The sequence below is a fragment of the Wolffia australiana genome, chromosome 12, assembly GCF_029677425.1.
Source record: "Wolffia australiana isolate 7733 chromosome 12, ASM2967742v1".
Lineage (NCBI taxonomy): Eukaryota > Viridiplantae > Streptophyta > Magnoliopsida > Alismatales > Araceae > Wolffia > Wolffia australiana.
In genome coordinates, this window is record NC_135846.1 from 11478431 (window position 1) to 11489586 (window position 11156).

General features: G+C 41.3%; 1 long non-coding RNA gene across 1 annotated transcript; it reads left to right on the forward strand.

The window, feature by feature from the left end:
* Window positions 1-2514: 2514 nt before the first annotated feature.
* LOC144710533 (uncharacterized) lies at window positions 2515-3177 on the forward strand. Its single transcript, XR_013583310.1, has 2 exons — window positions 2515-2675; window positions 2752-3177. It is a non-coding gene; the product is annotated as an uncharacterized LOC144710533 (long non-coding RNA).
* Window positions 3178-11156: the final 7979 nt, after the last annotated feature.

Sequence of the window (11156 nt, forward strand, 5' to 3'; positions counted from 1 at the left end):
TCGCTCTAGAGCCACAAGCGCCGGTAGGGAGTCGGGTACTAGAGGTAGTGGCATGCGAGCAACTGCTCGACGCACTCGGCGAAGGTGGCCATGGTGTGGAGATATGCCCCTCGCTCCTCGGACAGGTCCTCCCCGGGTCGGTGCTGTCGGCAAGGTTTTCCTTGTCCACGTCGTGCTCCTCGGCCGCGTGCGGCGGCAGCCCGGGGTGAAGCCTCATCAACGGGAGCTTTCCCATGTGGGCGACGACTCGTTGTCACTTTCCCACCCCAGAAAATTGGCTTGAGCCGTGCCTACTCTATTGGTTCCTCCAGCGGCTCCTCTTCTTCCAGCCTTTATTATTGCTCCGGCAATTACATTGCCCGATGAGCTGTCGTACGCTCTCCGGCACCTCTCCGCCACACCCGCTTCGACCGCCACTGACCGTCGACGGTCCTGTACGATGAGCTACGCGCTGACGAGGTACGCCGTCCTCTCTCGTTGGTCATTTATTTACTTCTTGCAATATAATTTCGTCTTGACTCCACCGCGCTCGGGCTAGGTAGGTGAGAGAGGAATTGAGAGAACTATGACTCTGTGAGTGTCTTACTGGTACAGATGAGACCGTCCGTTATGTGCGAGCCCTACGGATAGAATCTGTTCAGCCGTAGATGCCTTCGTCGCTCCGACGAGGTTTGAGAGGCCACCGTCGCCGTCACCCGGCGACCCCGTCCAAGCTTGGAGCTCGGCGCCTCCCTCGAGTTGGAGCCGGCACATATGACACGTAGGACATTCATTGCATCGTAGTTACATTGACCCGTTAGGGTTATCCGTCGAACGACGACACCGTCGACGTTCGATACCATCATCCCTTGTTGGCACCAAACCATCATATTCGGTGTCGACCGGGCGACGTCCCTAACGACATCCCACATCATCCCATCATCTTGGAGTAGAAATGATAACATATTTAATTAAACTACATACTTCCAATATCATTAAATATTCTTATTATAAGCAAAAGATGTAGATGTTTTCACTTTAATGATTTATTAATCCTGAAAAACACAAAGAATTTGACTAAGAGGCATCTCCATCGAGTTTTCATGAGCGAAATGATGAGGGTATAGGCACTCGCAACTCAGAGATAGGAGATGAAACTACTATTTTGTCTATAAATTAGGAATCAAATTATTACAGATCTCACAAATTATGGATTTTTAGGGTATCATATTGAGTTAAGTGTCTTCATTTGTGATGATTATTTTGAAAGTGAACTACATGAAACTTAACGAGTGTACTACTATTTTTATTTCAAAAGAATGAAGAGAACTCTGTGTTATTTATGAATGAAACATATTCAGTCCTAAGGTACCTAAACTGCATAAAAGCCTAAAGAGATTTAGTAGTTTCATCTCCTATCATACTGGTACTACATCATTGCAAAAGTTTTGAATATTCTAAGCACCAATTTGACTAATATCATACTGGTAATATGAGACTATATATGAAAATATCAGTGTCTACCTTAAGGAAAATTTCAAAAGTATTATATAATTTCAGCTATTTTCACCAGCATTACAGACGTCCTTCAATGTGGTAGATAAAAAATAAAAATTAATTAAAGGGTAAGTGAAGACATTTAAAATATAAACAGAAGAAAGGGGACAAAGTTATTGTATATTAAAAAATATTGGGAGGATGATATGTTTTTATTTACATTAAGGGGATGAATTTGACTATTTACTTGATGAGTTTTCAAAGTGGTAAGATCAGAAATACATAGTGCGCGTAAATGACAAAATTTTTGAATTTTTGAGTAAGAAAAGATCATAACCGAATCAGAATATTTTTGGAAGTTCAATTTTGCATCGATTTGGAGCTGAAATTTAGATGTAGGTGAAAGGAATACGCGTTGAATATAAATAGAATCTATTGAAAGAAAATAAAGAGAGAACGATACAGAAGTTAGGACGCTGATTAGGTGTGGTTCTTCAAGGACATAATCCATCGGGTTGTTAAATAATTCATTCGGGCTGTTATTACAACCTACTTCATGGGCATCTTGTATACGTAGAGACATAGTTTCTCTCAAATTACACGGTGGAAGAAACACGAATAAGTCATTCTCCTGAGAGTGAAAACGAGATCCATGGATTTTAATGTAGCCCATAGCGACTAAATTATTTGAGACGACTTCTCCACTTGCTGCAGGCTATGAAGAACCATCACCTACTTTGATTTTCTTTGTTGGAGTCGTTGGAGTTCTTGACCTTCGTTGACGCGGTCTGAAAGCGACGTTTAGCTGCTGATAAGAACCGTGTGAGGACGGCAGGCTGACAGCCCGATTTCGCTAAGGTCGGCATCAATTATCACGAAGGGCCATCATCTTCAACCGGGTCCCCCATATTAACGACGTTGAAGTAGACCAGTACTGCCTCGTCCAACCTAATCCAACCCATTACCGTTTTCCCACAGTATCACGTCTCTCTAAACTCTCTCGCTAGTCACCACCCGCCCCTCTATAAATAGTCTGGGAAAACGCTTCATCTTCCAACGGAGCAGAGCAAGCCAGCGTTATTCAAGCTTCTTCGCTTCCAGCCATCTCTCAGACAATCCCGCTAGGCCAATGGCGTTTAAGAGAGTCCTCCCCATCCTTGTTCTCGTCGCCGTGCTGCTGCCCTTGTTGGGCATGACGGGTGAGTGGAAAATTCTGTAGTTTGTCGCGTCTAAGTATATACTATCTAATCTGGGTTATCTTTTGCGGTGTTGCAGAAGCTTCGAGGGGGCTGACGGAGAGGCCGGAGGTGAAGGACTCCAAGAACTGGGGATTTGTTCCCGGGTTTTGCCTCAACCCGAGCCCCACCACCTTCGTTAGCTGTACCCAGTGCCGGGCTTTCTGCTCTCAGAAGACCTTCATCGCATGGACCGTCTGCTTCCCACGTTGCTGCCCTTGCACTTAAGCAAGTTCCCATGCAAAACAAGTCCGTTCGCTTGCGGTGTTTGCTCTCCGTCCTCTTCCGTTTGTGCACTTAAATAAGTGATGTCAGTCGTTCGTGCTTCCTTTGTAATGTAGCTTGTAAAGATCTGCGGTTGTTTTTCTTTGCTTTGGGTTTGTAAGATTTATTGCCGGTCGTCTTATCCCTAAAAATGTGTCGAGTTGTTTACTCTTTGGATATTAGTGAATATTTTTTTTCCTAATTTCCCATGTCTTTTACCGTATTTGGTCGTGTGACTCTTGTGGCATGTCTTTTATGGTCCAGATAGGAGTGTTTGCGATGGTCGAGTAGTCGTGTGCCTCGCAATAGACCAGTTGCTGTTGAATAGTGTGGTCTTCATATGTGTACAGTCTTACGAGGCACCTCTGCAACGTCAGATAAGTTATTTGACCAATTGGTTTAATCTTAAAGATTAAACAAGTAATAAACGAGCATGTGCCCCTTACACTCGTCATGAGATTAACAGCTTGGATTCAATATAAGTTTCAAGATAAATAGGATAGTGACTACGATTCAATATAGATAGGATTTAAGACAGAAGGTCAGGATTAAACGTAGGTAGAAAATACTTAAGACGGCTAGGATCACATCTCAGGCTAGTCATTATAGACTGTTATAACCGCTAGGATTAAATCAAGGATAGTTCTTATTTCTATTACGACTACTTACACTATAAGTATGAAAGACATGAAGGATGATGAGTGAGAAAAAACAATCAATTACCAAACTTGTCCAGCTTGTCATTCTCTTCTTTATCCATCTTCTTCTCCTTCTCATATCTCCCCTTCTCCTCAACCTCTTCTAGATTTATTCAAATGAGGATTATCGAAGTACCAACTTAGGGATAATACCCGAGACATCATGGTGAGTGTTGCCACAACTTCACTTCATCCCCATCAAGACCATATCCTTTACAGCAATCAAGAAAGAGGAAATGAGAAGAGAGATGAGATGGAGAGACTCCTTGTGCTCGGTGGCTCCCGATGGCAAGAGGAGAGCCATTTAAAGGCAAAAAAAAAAAATGGCAGTAATGGGTCCTTATTGCCGAAAAAATAATTTGCCACAAACTAGTCGGTTTGTGTCATGTATGTTTTCAACCACGTAATACCAAGCTAGGGGATTTGAGTTCCAATGATCTCCATCTTGGCAGATGACCCTGATAACGGAGTTAAAAACTCCTGACACATCAGCACCAGATCGACAGAGTACGTGGCGCCAGATCGACAGGTATGGACCAATAGGACTTAACTTAAAGAGTAGTGTAGTAAAATCGAGCCACGTACCCTATATCCGTTATGGAGATCTAACGACTAGGATCAAATATAAGTTTAAACATAGAAGGAGAGGATCAAACGTAGATAGGACTTAATATAGCGTTAGGATTAAATATAGATAGGCAACAATCTGATGGCTATGATTTGTTTTAAGATAGCCGTTATATATTATTATAATGGCTATGCTTAAAACATAGTAACTAACTATGTAACGACTACTGGTTATTAGTATAAATACGAACACACTGTTAAATAATATTTTGAGGGATTAAACACGATATTCGTCCTAGGCTGTTCCTCTTTTCCGTGTCTTCTCTCTTCTCTTTTTCTTCTACCTCCTTCTTGTTCTACGCAAGATCTCAAGTTCGCTCAGCCCCAACCCAAGTGATGGAACTAATCCATTAGACCTTCGTCAATATGTCTGCGGCCTTCTCCTCTATCTGCAGATTTAGATGAGAAATTTCTCCCAAATTCAGGTATTCCTAGATCATGTAATAGTGCATGCCAATATGTTTTGGATGTGCATGTTATGACTGATTTATCTCCAAGCACATAGCACTCTGACTGACACAAACTAAAAGAACATCCCCTTTCAAGATCCTTAGCTTTTTCATCAATCCATTTCACCTCAAGGCCTCCTTCATTACTTTGCTGTCCGATTTTTTGGTGCACTCTAGCTCAATTTCAGATAGATAAATAATAGATTACTATGTGAACTTACAGTTCACAGATCCTCCAGCCACTGAAAAACATATCCTTTCACAAATCTCCATGTGTAGAAGATAAATACAAAAGAGTGGCTATAGTTCTAGCAAAATGTGTCTTAATAGTGCTCCTCTAAGTCAGCGACACTCGCCTCTCTCCCAGCCTATATTGGTTACCATCCTAAGAATCTTCTAAAAAGATCAAAGATCCTCCATTTTCTGAGTTCTATGGCTGTGATTAAAATGAAAATTTACAACTATTGTAACATATGGAGAAAAATGGGAGTAATAGAAGACCTTTAAAATCAATGGTACAATCAATTTTGTGTGGATCATATCTGTGTTTACTTGGTTTCTCAAGGGAGCCATGTTGAATTATTCATGTACCTAGACTGTATAAGTATCCACTCAATCCTCACCACGTCCAATCTCCGCTATCTCAATAAGCCTTGTTATCAATCCTTAGTAGTCATTTCCCCATTCTCATCACATCAAGATGGGTGTCTAAAGAATATGGCTTGGTTGAATTTTGTTAAATGCTTTCTCATATTCATCCTCAAAAAGAAGTTTTTAATCAAACCCTTAGATAAGACACCAATTGTTTGGCAAATATCATGAAATTCACATACTTGGGCGATATAATTATTATATATGTCAAGCATAAAAATGATAATATATATAATGGTGTTCTCATTTTTGTGCATTTATTGGTATTTTTGTGGACTTTTCAAACATCATCTTCTTAAAGAATGTATTTTTCTGAGTTGGAGTATATTTTCATGAATCTTATGACATCACAGTCAAGAACATAATCCTTAAAAGTCAGAATACATATTTTATATTTCCATTAATCAAAATGTTTAATAAATTTTATTTATGGTTTTCTAGTCTTCTTTCTGGCCCGACCACATATCACCATTTCATTGCAACAAATGTTTGGCATTATTGGGGTAACAAACTATTTCAAAAGATGCGATAAGGGCATCACAAACTGAATTGATGTAATGGTTGTTCATGTCGGATGCATATCTATTTCTCTAAGCTTGGGGTGAAATGGACCGATTAAAAAAACATGAGGATTAAAATTACGATAAAATTATCTCGCAGAAGAAAAAAAATATTATTATCTGTATCACTTGATGCTCGAAAAATCTAAATATGTGGTGTGCTTAGGTGATTAGAGGAGAATGAAAACATTATGTGGAGATGGCACAACAATCTGCTTCGCCACATCATTACTTTATTTCAATAATGATTAGACATGCAGTTTTATAAATCAATAGTGATACATATCCATGTAGTATTATTCCAAATAGGGAATCCATTTATGTGGTGTAGTGTGAAGCATTGTTGCATTACGCATATAGTAGCACTATAGCTTTTCCTTTTATTTTGAGCAGGGTAAATGTTAGTCTAGGAGTCTTCATTTCCAGGACACAAATCTGAATTGACAGTGGTGCTGATGAGGAGAATGCCCAGGATCTCTTACCATTGAAGCCATGATATCTGAATATTTCAAATAAACATCTTCACCAAGATTCCATTACCTTGGCTAAGGAATTCATTGCTTCTACTTCCTTGAGCTGTGTATGTTACTAGTCAATCACTACCTTGTTCAATTCCAAGAGGGTATAAAATCTCATTTTGAATAGTCAATCACTGTCCTTAATTTCTTGCTACATCCAAACTAATAAAGTTCCAAATTTCATTAATCAGAACTCATTGGTCACAACCATCTATCAGCATGATGTCTTTAGTGTCTCATTTCTAATTCAAAGCAAGGTATAATACCATACATGAATTCATACAAATCATTATGGTGAACCCTTCCCTAAAGAGCACTCGCTATTTGTATTTAATGTCTGCAGAGTAATACCTATATGATCGAGAAAACTCATCATATAAGTCAAACTACATTATGTTATTTGATACCAATAGTTTGATGTCTTAGTCACCCATCCATTAAACAAGAATATCTATAACAGATGAATCAAATAGTAGGTGTTAAATGACATGCTTGAGTGAACTGTTTAATGATTATAAAGATTTAAATTTGTCATTTAAACATCATTTAGCACTTAATTCATGAAGTTGTCCTAAATTAGTAATTGAGTATTTATAAGTATCCTTTTAGACTAACCCCACTTGTTCTAAGTATTTATAAGTTACTAGAAGTATTAAAGGAGCATGAGATTGCTTTAGGATGTACATTTGATGTTATTACAGGGATCCCTGCTTCAACATGTGAACATAGAATTTTGTTAGAAGAAACTCAAAACCCACTAGGGAACCTCAATGACGGCTGAACCCAAACATGAGAGAAGTTAGAGAAAAAGAAATCCTTAAATGGCTGGAAGCAGGAATAATCTATGCAATATCTGATAGCCAACAGGTTAGCCCAATACACATGGACCCTAACAAATCAGGAAAAGGTGAAGAGGCATAGAAAAGATTAACCACTGGATGGAGAGTCTGCATTGATTATAAGAAGTTAAACAAAGCAACCAAGAAACATCATTACCCTCTCCCATTCATTCACCAAATTTTAGAAAAATTATCAGGTCAAATTTTATTTTTTTTTCTTGATGGATATTCAGGATACAATCAAATAAACATTCATCTTGAAGATCAAGAAAAGACTACATTCACTAGTCCAGTAGGCATATATGCATTTAGATGCATGCCATTTGGTCTATGCAATGCTCCGACCACCTTCCAAAGATGCATGAATGCATTACTATTTTTGGAAATGCATGAATGCATTATCTTATGGATGACTTCTCCATTTTTTGTAAATACATTTGAAAACTGTCTACTAAGTCTCACCAGAGTACTTAAAATATGCAGTGATTGTAAATTAGTCATAAGTTGGGAAAAAAATCTCATTTTATGGTGCAGGAGGGAGTGGTGCTAGGACACATGGTTAGTAATCATGGGCTGGAGGTGGACAAGGCCAAGATAGAGGTCATCAGGGATCTTCCAGCGCCCACAAGCCTAAGAACCCTTAGGGATTTTGATGTTGGACAATGTCTAGAACGTCGCCCGGCTGACACCAAGTATGATGGCTCGGTACCAAGAATGGGTAGTGGTATCGAAGGTCAACGGTGTCGTCATCCGACGGATGAACCCTAACGGGTCGATTTAACTAAAATGCGCAAATGTATGCCCTACGTGTCGTACATGCACGCTCCGACTCAAGGGAGGCGCTGAACTCCAAGGTAGGACAGGGTCACCGGGTGACGGCGACGGTGGCCTCTCAAACCTCGTCGGAGCGACGTAGGCATCTACGGCCGAACGGAATCAATTTGTAGGGCTCGCACGTAAAGGACGGACTCGTCTGTACCGGTAAGACGCTCACTTGACTCGTAGTTTTCTCTCAATTCTTTCCTCCCTCACCTACCTAGCCCGAGCACGGTGGAATCAAGACGAAAGTATACTACATAAGGTAAAATAACAAGCGGTGGAGAGATGGTGTACCTCGTCGTCGAGCAGCTCATCATGCAGGTTGTTCGTCGATGCGGCGGTTGGAGCGAGACGATGGAGGGGAGCCGGAGAGCATTCGGCAGAGGGTGACGGAGGGACCGTGGAGGACGGTGCAGGGTGAACCGTCAGCTCAAGCGACGAGGGATGCGGTTAGCACACCCTACTAGCCGGTGCAGGAGGGGTTCGATGGCGACCGCGAGCGAGGGATCGTCTCAGCGATAGGCACGGCCGAGGTGACCGTCGGCAACAAATGGTGTGGCCGGGCAGTTCAGGGGAGACATGGAGACAGCGTGGTTGTTGACTCACGAGTGGATGGGTGTCTGGCAGGAGTGTTGATCGGCGTCTATTCGACCACGATCGGGCTGACTGGAGGTGATGAGTCGACAGAGGTTGACAGGCGACTGCCTTGATCTACACCAAGGGACGGAATCGAGCTGGCGTAGAGCCAGTTTGCTGGCGGTCGACCGGGTTCATTTGGGTTGTCGCCGGCGAGCCTAGTGCTGACCCGGGTCGCTGACCAGTCCGGGATTCTCGGGGGTGGGGTGGTAACTCAAGTCTCAATGACTCGTTGAGCCAAATCTCCTCTACCCAGGAGGAGGAGTCAAATCTCAACCGGTGGGCTTGGCGATGAAGTTGAACAGTCGATCTTCAATCGACCCTCAACTGATCAGGTTTCAAATCAAGATTTCTTTGCGGTGGGTGAGTTTTCATCGTTGGGATCACCGATCTCTACGGGAATCACCAGGTCCCGATCCAAATTTGCGCTTCAATCCGTTGTGAGTCTGCAGGGATCATCACTTGTCGAAAACCCCGAATTCTGCAATTCAACCGATCAATAATCCGTCCTCCCACTGTGAGCCGCGGATGGTGCAGGGTCGGCAGCATGGACACGAATCCGCGGCGCTGACCACGGCGAGAAAGGGGCCTGCCTCTCCGTGTGAACGGGAATTATGGTCATTGTGGGCTGCTGCCAAGTTTGGAGCAGAAACTTGGAAGGAGGGGGCGGGGGAGTTTGCTTCTCTCGTGGTTTGAATTCCTCTCCTCTGCCCCCTTTCTCCCCAAGGAAAACTGGTCTCCCCTCCCCCATAGGAAGCCAGGGGGGGTGACGAAGGGAAAGGGAGAACGGTGAAGGAGCGGAAACAAGGAAAAACATATCTAAGGACCTAGGGCGCTCCCTCTTCCCTTATAACAGGGGAAGAGGTCAAATAGGCCCCCTAAGTGGGTCAACAAGGGGGTCTGATCCATTAGGGGGGCCCTTATAGAATGGGCCCCCATTACAAAGAAAAAGAGGAAATTGAAAATATAAAAAGAAAAGGGAAAGGGGAAAGGACTAGGGGCCCCTTCCCATGACAACGAAGACAGACATACGTGATGCGTCGCGAATGCAATGAAAACAAAATGACGAATACGGAAAACACGACACATGACTAGGAAAATGACGAAAATCAAAATGTGATAATTGAGCATCTTCACCCGATCTTCGACGGCGGTGGCGAGCGACGCGGACGATGTTGACAACCATCCTTGATGGTGTGCGCCATCAGATTTCCTAGGCCATGCAGGTTTCTACAGGAGGTTTATTCTCAACTTTGCAAAGATTTCAAAGCCTCTAACTAACCTTCTCTCAAGTACGAGTAATGATATTATTTTAGATAAAACTAATCTTGATGCATTTAAAAACTTAAAAGAAGCTCTCTGATAACACCCTAATTTCGGTCTTTATTTCATGTTATTAGCATGATTTATGCATTTAAAAGGCTTAAATTTGGGTTGTTATCATATATTTACAAAAATAATGCTTCCAAGTAATTTCTGATTTTCCTAATTTTCTGTTAATTATATGAATTTTTAAGGATTTATTGAAGCTCGAAATAATTATTTTTGGATGAAAATGGCACATTAAAAAGTTTATTTCGACATTTATCAACATGGGAATTAATCAGGGAATTTTCTAGAATTTTCTAGAATTTTTTACTAATTTTTAGGAATTTTCTGGGATTTATTTCAAGAAGAAATGCATTTATTCTATGAAAAAAGGGCATATTTATAAGAGAAAAAAATGTATTTATGCAATTTCTAGACTTTTGGGGCCTTTTTGCAGCGTTTAGTTGCAAAAGACCCTAACAACTCTCGATCGCCACGGCAGGCGTAAAGATCCTATTTAAAATCATTCAGGGTTTTATTACAATTTTTAATATATATTTTTAATGTTTTAGGAGAAATCGGAGGAGAGAGAGTGCGCGAGGCATACGCAATTACTTTTGGGCGGCGTCCAAAAGCAATTCCAGGCTTTTTAAGAACTTTTCTGCAAAAAGGAGGATTCAAAATGCGCCAGCCAATGAGAGAGCGACACGTCATTGCGTGTTTAAAAACGAAACTAATAAATAAATCAATTTTAAATCTAATGGATTAAATTGGTTTAAAATTGATTTATTAATAACTTTTGATCCTGAAGTCCGATTGAGATGATTTTTTTATGGATTTGTTCGTCTTGATCCCCTCTTTCTATCTGTATGGTTATATCATTCAGATCTAGCCTACATTGATAGATAAATATTAAGTACTAAACGGGGGTAAAATGGTGATTTTTACCCTATAACCTAAGTATAAAAGCTGAATTTCGAGAGGGGGAGCTCATTCTGGAGGGTGCTTCATCACAGCTGCAAGACAGAGAGGAGTCCCAGCCTGGATCAACAGTTTTGGTATATTTTTTTTTTTTC